Raw genomic sequence first — 7753 nt, 5'->3', positions numbered from 1 at the left:
GTGAGAGGGTTGTATCAACCAATAAAAAAGACATGGATCCGTGGGTAAGCGTGGGATTGGCCAAGCAAAGCGCACCGCAAAAGAGAGAGAGGGGGAGAGGAGCAGACGAGACGAGAGGAAAGGGAAAAAACCACCAAACAAATCCCCCGCAGCCGCCGCTTCCCCATCCCAAGTTCACAACCCACGCCATTCCACCTCCACCTCCACCTCCACCTCGAAGCACCGCTGCCAACCACCACATCCCCGGTTTCCACCGGAGTCCCTCCTCTCCAGCTGTTGGTCAACCACCCTACCCCGTCTCGCGGATCCTCTCCATCGCCGCTGGTGGTGGTTGCCGATCGAGCTCCGGGGCCAAATCCACCATCCATGGCGACGGCCTCCCCGTTCTCCTTCCCGTCCGGCGCTGTCCCCGACGAGCCCACTTTTTCCCGATGGTGGACGTCGTGCCTCTCAATGGATGCCTGCTGCTCACGCGGAGGATTCGTCTCCTCCTCCACGATGGCTGCTTATCCTTCCCTCCATCGCGGCCGCTGCACATGGTGAGTTTCAGTTTCTCTCTCTCCCATTCCCCCACATCTAAATCTGGAGCACGCACGAGTTGCATCTGTACCCACAGGATTCACATCACTTCACTGCCTGCTTGTTTGTTTGGTCGTTCAATCTGTATGTGCGTGCGTCCTCAAAATCCAATCTGGCTGGATGTTCAATCCGCACCATTTTTTTTTTGCTTCAGTTTCTTTTCACATCTTCCTGACTCTGCCTGCGTGTTTCATTTATGAAATGAAATGAAATGAAATTTCTACAGAGAGGCTTAATTGGCATATACACACTCCAGTCTGTTCTGTTGTTAGTCTGTCAGTGCCGCACAGAGTGCATGCATCAACAGGACACAGATTTGAGGTTACTGCTTCAGCAAAACCTATGTGATTGTGGATCAAACTCAGGATCCAGTACTTGTTCATTCATTCCTATCAAGTTGGATTCTATGGTAACCTAGCTATTGTGGCAGTAAAGTTGGATTCTGTACAAGTGCATAATATATAACCGATTGGTTATTGGTAATTACGATGGTAAATACAAATGTACTCCCTCTGTACACAAATGTAAGACGTTTTGGATCACTACTTTCGAGTGATCTAAAACGTCTTGTATTTATTTACAGAGGGAGTAGTTTCTAGTAGGACAACTGAAATCAAACTGGAAATAGTATGTACACTTATTACGCGAAACCCTGCACAAGACGTGTGGCGTTTGATGAAGAACATCCATCAGAAATACTAATACTTGGAGTAGTAATTCTTTCATATAGCCATGGAAGTAGCAAATTGTACTCGAGTCGTTTAGTTTGCTTGCTACAAAGTACCATGTTTTAGTTTTCGCTTGAACTCGCTTGCTTGCTGCACCACATATATAAAACTGAAAACTTTCTTCTCTGCAGAGAGTAGACATGATGTCCTGCATTCGCTTGCTAGAGCACATCCATCACAATAATTGATTAGCTGTGAGAAAAAACTGAATCTTTCTTCATGGTTATTGCCTCTCTCTCTCTCTGTCTCTTTGCTTAATTATGGTCTAATTTGTGATTACTACAGATGGAAGATCGCAGATGAAGAAGAAACCCCAAGAAAATTGGATGGCCCTGATGCCAAGTAACAAAAGCGTAACCTTCTTCTAACCTCACCTTCTTACTACAGATTCAAGATCTTAGATAACTACTATGCATTACTCTCCAATATATGGAGCATCAGATGTGAAAATTGTCTTGAAGGAATTGAAACGCAAGCTGAACCCATAATAAATCTTGAAATCCTCAAGAGGAAAGCTTAACTATCTCCCTTTGTACAGTAGAATCGTTATCTCTGTTTTGACAACAAGATTAATCAAAATGGTGTCTTTCACTTCTATTGCTAATAACACGCCTCAACTTTATGAATACGCATCCCCCTCCGCTTTTAATTTTCCCTCTTCATGTTTGATTTGAGAGTCTACTAATTAGGCTTGTTTGTCTATTCCTTTAACAGAATAATGTATTTAGTAGTTTTGTGCTTACCTTGTTCAGGTTCGTCGTAAGCTCCATGTGCAGCTACTAGCTATGACAACCCTCTCGTCTCCACCGTCATCGGCAACAACATGGTTCGCCCTCGAGTACAAACGTTGAAAGGTATACCCTCTGCTCTCCCCTTTGCTCTGGGCACATGGTCATCGGGCCACGGTATAGCTCTAGGTCATGGCCTTCGTGCATGGCCTACTTAGATTTTCGGTTTGGCCTTGATGGCCCCAATTGGTCTTGGTAATGCTTGCTGTTAACTAGTTAAATGACTCTGTAATCGTCTGGACCTGTTCTAGCTAGGTAAACTGACATGTGTACTTATCAAGCAAATCACTTGGCACATTACTTTAGGAGCAGATTTCTCATTATTCATAGCAAGAGGAAACCTCAACTTGTCCGTTCAATCTGTATATGCAGGCCCAGAATTGAATTTGGTTGGATGCTCAATCCACACCATTTTTTGCTTCAATTTCTTTCTACTGCATGTATCAATATCTTCTTAACTTTGTTTGTTTAATTTATGAAATGAAATTTGTAGAGAGAGGCTTGATATATACAGCAGCAGATTGTACATCAGTCTGTTAGTTTGGTTGCTAACAAGTACACTCTTTTCGTTTTTACCTAAACTCGCTTGCTTACTGCACCACATATATTAAACTCAAACTTTCTTCTCTGCAAAGAGTAGAGTAGAGGTCCTGAATTCGCTTTCTAGAGCGCATCTATGACAATTATTTGATTAGATGTGAAAATTGCCGTGACTTAATCGATCGAAATGCAAACAGAACCCAGAATAAATCTTGAAATCCTCAAGAGGAGAGCTATAAGATATTCCTATGTCCGTGCAAAAGGGGTATTAGACCGACATTCTTATGTGTAGGAGGATGTTCTGTTATGGGAGACACTTACTTGTCTTCCTTTTCATGGCAAAGCTAGTTAGTTGTCGCCTTCCTATAGTCTGCATTCTTGCACAGTAGAGGGTTATCCCTGTTTTGACAACAAGGTTGATCGAAATGGTGCCTTTCACTTCTATTGCAAAATTAAAATGCCCCTTCTTTCTGAATATGCATCTGCCTTTGCTTTTAATTTTGCCTCTTCATGTTTCATTTGGGATTTTACTAATTAGGCTTATTTGTCTGTCAGTGCCAGCACCGCACCCTTGGCTTTGTTTATCACAAAAGGCGGCTGATCTGAAGCCAAAGGTGGAACAATGGATGCCACATATGGTTGGCTCAAGCTACAGCTGGCAGACACCACCTAAAGATCAAGAGTTGACCATTCATAAGGTCAATAAACAAGTGCCGCTGTCTCCTCTCCCCTCTCACCCATGCCACCTCCACCTCCACCTTCAAGGGCGGCAGCCAACCACCACATCTCCGGCCACCGGAGTCTCAACCCCCCTCTCCAGCTGCTCCCAGTCTCGCGTATCATGTCCATCTCCGCTCGCTGGTGGTTGCGGGTCGAGCTCCGTGGCCAACTCCTCCATCGACGGTGATGGCGCTATCCCCGACGCGATTCCTTCCAAACCATCCCCGACGAGCCCACTTTCCTGATGGTGGACGCATGCCTCTCAACTCAATGGACGGCTGCTTCTAATATGGATGGATGACTCCTCCTCACGCGGCGGATTCGTCTCCTCTGCTCCTAGCGGCTCCTGCACATGGTGAGCTTCAGTTTTCCTCTCTCCCACTGCACCCCCACAACTAAATCTAGTCCCTTCTCTTCTGGAGCATGCACGACTTGCTTTTGTATGCACAGGATACAAGTCACTTCACTGCTTGCTTTTTTGTATGCACAGGATACAAGTCACTTCAGCAAAATGAAATAAATTTGGGCACTGGAAACCAGCTGCTTCTCACTCAGCGGATTCGTCTCCTTGTCCCCTCCTAGCGGCTGGTGAGCTTTAACCCCCCTTTCTCTCTTCTCTTGTTATCTTCTGGAACACGCACGACTTGCATTTGTACCCACAGGATACACATCACTTCACCGTTGGTTTGTTTGTTTGGTCGTTCAAACAGTATGTGCATGCCCAGAATTAAATCTGGTTGGATGTTCAATCCGCACCATTTTCTGCTTCAAATTATTTCTACATCTTCATAATCACACAGAGTGCATGAACAAGACACTAGTGCCAGAACAGGACATAGATTTAGGTTAATGATTTAGCATAATGAAAAGAAATTGGACACCGGTATCCGGCTTTTCAAATCTATACCCTTTTGTTCTTCACAGAATGTGTTTCTCACCCCTATGAGATTGTGGATCAAACTCAGGATCTAGTACTAGTTCATTCCTATCAAGTTGAATTCTATGGTAATTAATGTATTCTACTAGTGAAGTTGAATTCTGTCCAAGGGTATATATATAACCTATTGGTTATTGGTAAGACGGTAAATACAAATGTAGTTTATAGTGGGACAACTGAAATGAAATTGGAAATAGTATGTATAATTATTAAGCGAAAACTTGTACAAAACGTGTTGCATTTCATGAAGAAAATCCAGCAGAATTAATACTTGGAGCAGTTCTTTGATATGGCCACGGAAGTAGCAAATTGTATGTCTGTCTGTCAGTTTGCTTGTACCAAGTACCCTCTATTCGTTTTCACCTGAACTCGCTTGCTTTCTGCGCCACATATATAAAACTGAAACTTCCTTTTCTGCAGAGAGTAGACAAGAGGTTTTGATCTTGCTATAGCACATCTATCACAATAATTGATTAGCTGTGAGGAAAATGAATCTTTATTCCTGGTTATTGCCTCTCTCTCTCTCTCTCTCTGTCTTTGCTTATGGTCTAATTTGTGACTACTACAGATGGATGGTCGCAGATGAAGAAGTAACCCCAAGCAAATTGGAAGGCCCTGATGCCAAGTAACAAAAGCGTAATCTTCTTCTAACCTCGCCTTCTTACTACAGATTCAAGTTGTTAGATAACTACTATGAATTGATGTCGTATATATGGAGCATTAGATGTGAAAATTGCCTTAGCGGAGTCGAAACGAAAGCTGAACCTAAAATATATCTTGAAATCCTCAAAAGGAAAGCGTAATTATCTATGTTTGTACAGTAGAGCATTGGGGTTCAGTTTTTTTACATGCAAATGCGAGACATGGCATCGTTTTGCAACTGCCACTTTGATAGATATCCATACCTATGTACTTGGTGGTTTTCATGGCCTTGCTTGCTATTACATGGTTTTCCTTTGGGTAATCAGTATATATATGCACGTGGTGGTTAATTTGGCACCAAGAATTCTCTTGTTCTTGTTCTGATTTCCTTGCTGTCAAACTCATCATCTTTGAGACATCATTTATTTTGTTTGGACATCTCCCAGACCTCAAGATAATCTCCAAGTGTCGCGCGCGGAGTGCATCGGAAAAGTCTCAGGAGCACTCCGCGCGTGACACTTGGTGCGCGGGGAGCGCTCCCTGACTAATCGTTGCGGGGAGCGCTCCTCAATTAGTGATTTCGTTTGTTTAACACATTAATTACCTAGAATGGGAGGCCCTCCAATTTTTGTGGCCCTGTTCAACCGCTCCAGTTGCACCTGCTAACAAACGGCCTTGCCAAAGGCAGACAACAAAGAGACCAGCTGGGCCCCACTAGACGTGGAGCTGGCTAGGTCAAATGGATGCCGTCCGCAAAATCTATGCCGTCAGCTTTTTTATCTTTGTCGTCTGCTAGCAGACGGCAAAGATGGTGCGTAACTAATGGCCATGTCCCCCTGGCCCCACCCCCTCTTTTTCGTTTGCTAGTAGACGACAAAGAAGTAATCTAACTAACGGCCGTGCAACCCCACCTCCCTCCCTTTCTCTCTCTCTCTTTCTCTCTCTCTCTCTCTCTCTCTCTATCTATCCATCTATCTATCTCCAGCGCAGCCGCCGGGCATCTCCCATCCGCGTACTTCCCTCTGTCGCCACTCGAGGAAGCCGCCGGGCGAAGCCCCAGGCGGCCAACAGCGGTGGCAGAGACCCTTTTCACTCCTGCGGTAGGATCGGGTGAGGCGGGTCACGCAATAGCGTCGGGTCGCATCTCTTGGATCTGGGTCACGGCGGGGCGGCGCGGTGATGGGCGGAGGCGGCGGAGATGCATGGCGGCGTGGAAGATCGAGTGGTGCTGACCCCTTGGCTCTTCTGCACGGTCACATCGGCCAAGGCTTCGGTGGCCGGCAGTGCAGCGGCGGAGGGACCTGGCCGGTGGTGGCAGCGACGTCCAGCCTAGATCCCGGGACGGCGGCCCTAGAAGGTGGTGGCAGTTAAAGATCGGACTTCCCGCGGCGGCATGGCGTGGTGTTGTCCCTGTCCAACGTGGATCTACGCCGGCGATCTGGTGCCTTTGGCTCCGGTTTGGTTCGGATCAGAGACGGCCGTGACGAGCTCGTGGACCTCTTGGTGCCTCTCGCGGTTTGGCGAGGTGGGTTGGCTGCCCTCCTCCCAGGCTCCAGTGATGCACACACAGCCAGTGGCCGGTGTGCCAGGGTGCCCACGGTGGCGGTGCTGCTGCGGATGGTCGCCGGATATGGGCGGCCATGTGTAGGGCTGAAGGCAGCCTGGTCGGTGCACATGTTGTCAATTGGATGTTCTTGGGACAGATCCAAGTGAAATCCTGGTCTTCGGTCGGTGGCCGGAGCAGGTGATGGATCAGGCCTGACAATGTCGTTGTGTTAGTACCTGTTTTGAAGATGGATCGGTGGAAGACAGTGGTTGCGACATTTGACAGTGTGCCGGATTGGTGTGTGTCCCAGATCGGGCAATGGCTTTGTTGAGCCTCCGATTTTAGATGTTAGGCCTTAGTTCGATGTCTGCTTGGTATTCGGTTCGGATAATCGGCACCCTTCATCAAGTGGAAAGGAGTAGCGAGAAATATTTCCAAGATGGTGGCTTCTCAAATACATCTCAGTATGACTTTTTAGAGTTGCTCCAATAAATTTTCAACCAGTAGCCAACTCATTTGAAATTTAAAATTCCTAATTTATTTTGCAAATGGAATTTAAATTCCCGAGTAGGCCTATGTTTTCAAAAAACTTAGGCATACGTTCTTTTGTAGGTCGGGTTCTTTTTAAATGGCTCCATTTATGGGCCAACGTTGAATGGACAAAAACCCCAAAACAATCGGCCCATTGTTTCAAGAATACTGGAATGCTGGAAATACAAATTCTAAAATAAAATAGGAAAGCTTTGAAATATAAGCCTTCGTTATAAAAGGCAAGAATTTATCTCAAAATAAACCATTGGTGGAGAGACTTGAGTGTGAACATAGGCAAGATTGTTCCAGCTAAGAGGGTCGATACATAGGCAATTAGCTAGGCCGCACCAACTGGGCATATATTTCTTTCCTTTATTTGCACAACCAAGAAAGGCATATCTGGTACTTTAATTGTTTTTTAGATCATCCCTGAAAGAAATTTGAAATACCATAATCAATTTAGTTAAACACTGCCAATCTTCTCTAATAATGACAGCCTGATCTACAAATCTAGCGCTGTATACACCATGATAAATAAATACTGCCCGGCCCATTGTTCTTTCCAGATTCCCATAACCCTTCTCACCCATTTTTCTCCTGCCGTCTCTCTCCTCTCGTCGAACTACACCACTGCAGAGATGAACCCGAGCAACCCTGCTTCTCGGCCGTCCACCTTCCGGGCCACCGTAGAAATACCAGGCTCAGCAATTCCTTGGCAGAGCGCCGAAGAAGAAGCGGCAGC

General features: G+C 45.9%; 1 long non-coding RNA gene across 1 annotated transcript; it reads left to right on the top strand.

The window, feature by feature from the left end:
* Window positions 1-458: 458 nt before the first annotated feature.
* Window positions 459-2161, top strand: LOC119345984. The gene is made up of 4 exons (XR_005167302.1): window positions 459-539; window positions 1439-1501; window positions 1593-1660; window positions 2060-2161. It is a non-coding gene; the product is annotated as an uncharacterized LOC119345984 (long non-coding RNA).
* Window positions 2162-7753: the final 5592 nt, after the last annotated feature.

Source organism: Triticum dicoccoides, unplaced genomic scaffold (assembly GCF_002162155.2).
Source record: "Triticum dicoccoides isolate Atlit2015 ecotype Zavitan unplaced genomic scaffold, WEW_v2.0 scaffold35716, whole genome shotgun sequence".
Classification (NCBI taxonomy): domain Eukaryota; kingdom Viridiplantae; phylum Streptophyta; class Magnoliopsida; order Poales; family Poaceae; genus Triticum; species Triticum dicoccoides.
Note: the sequence above shows the minus strand (reverse complement) of the source record. Positions and strands in the feature narration are given on the sequence as shown.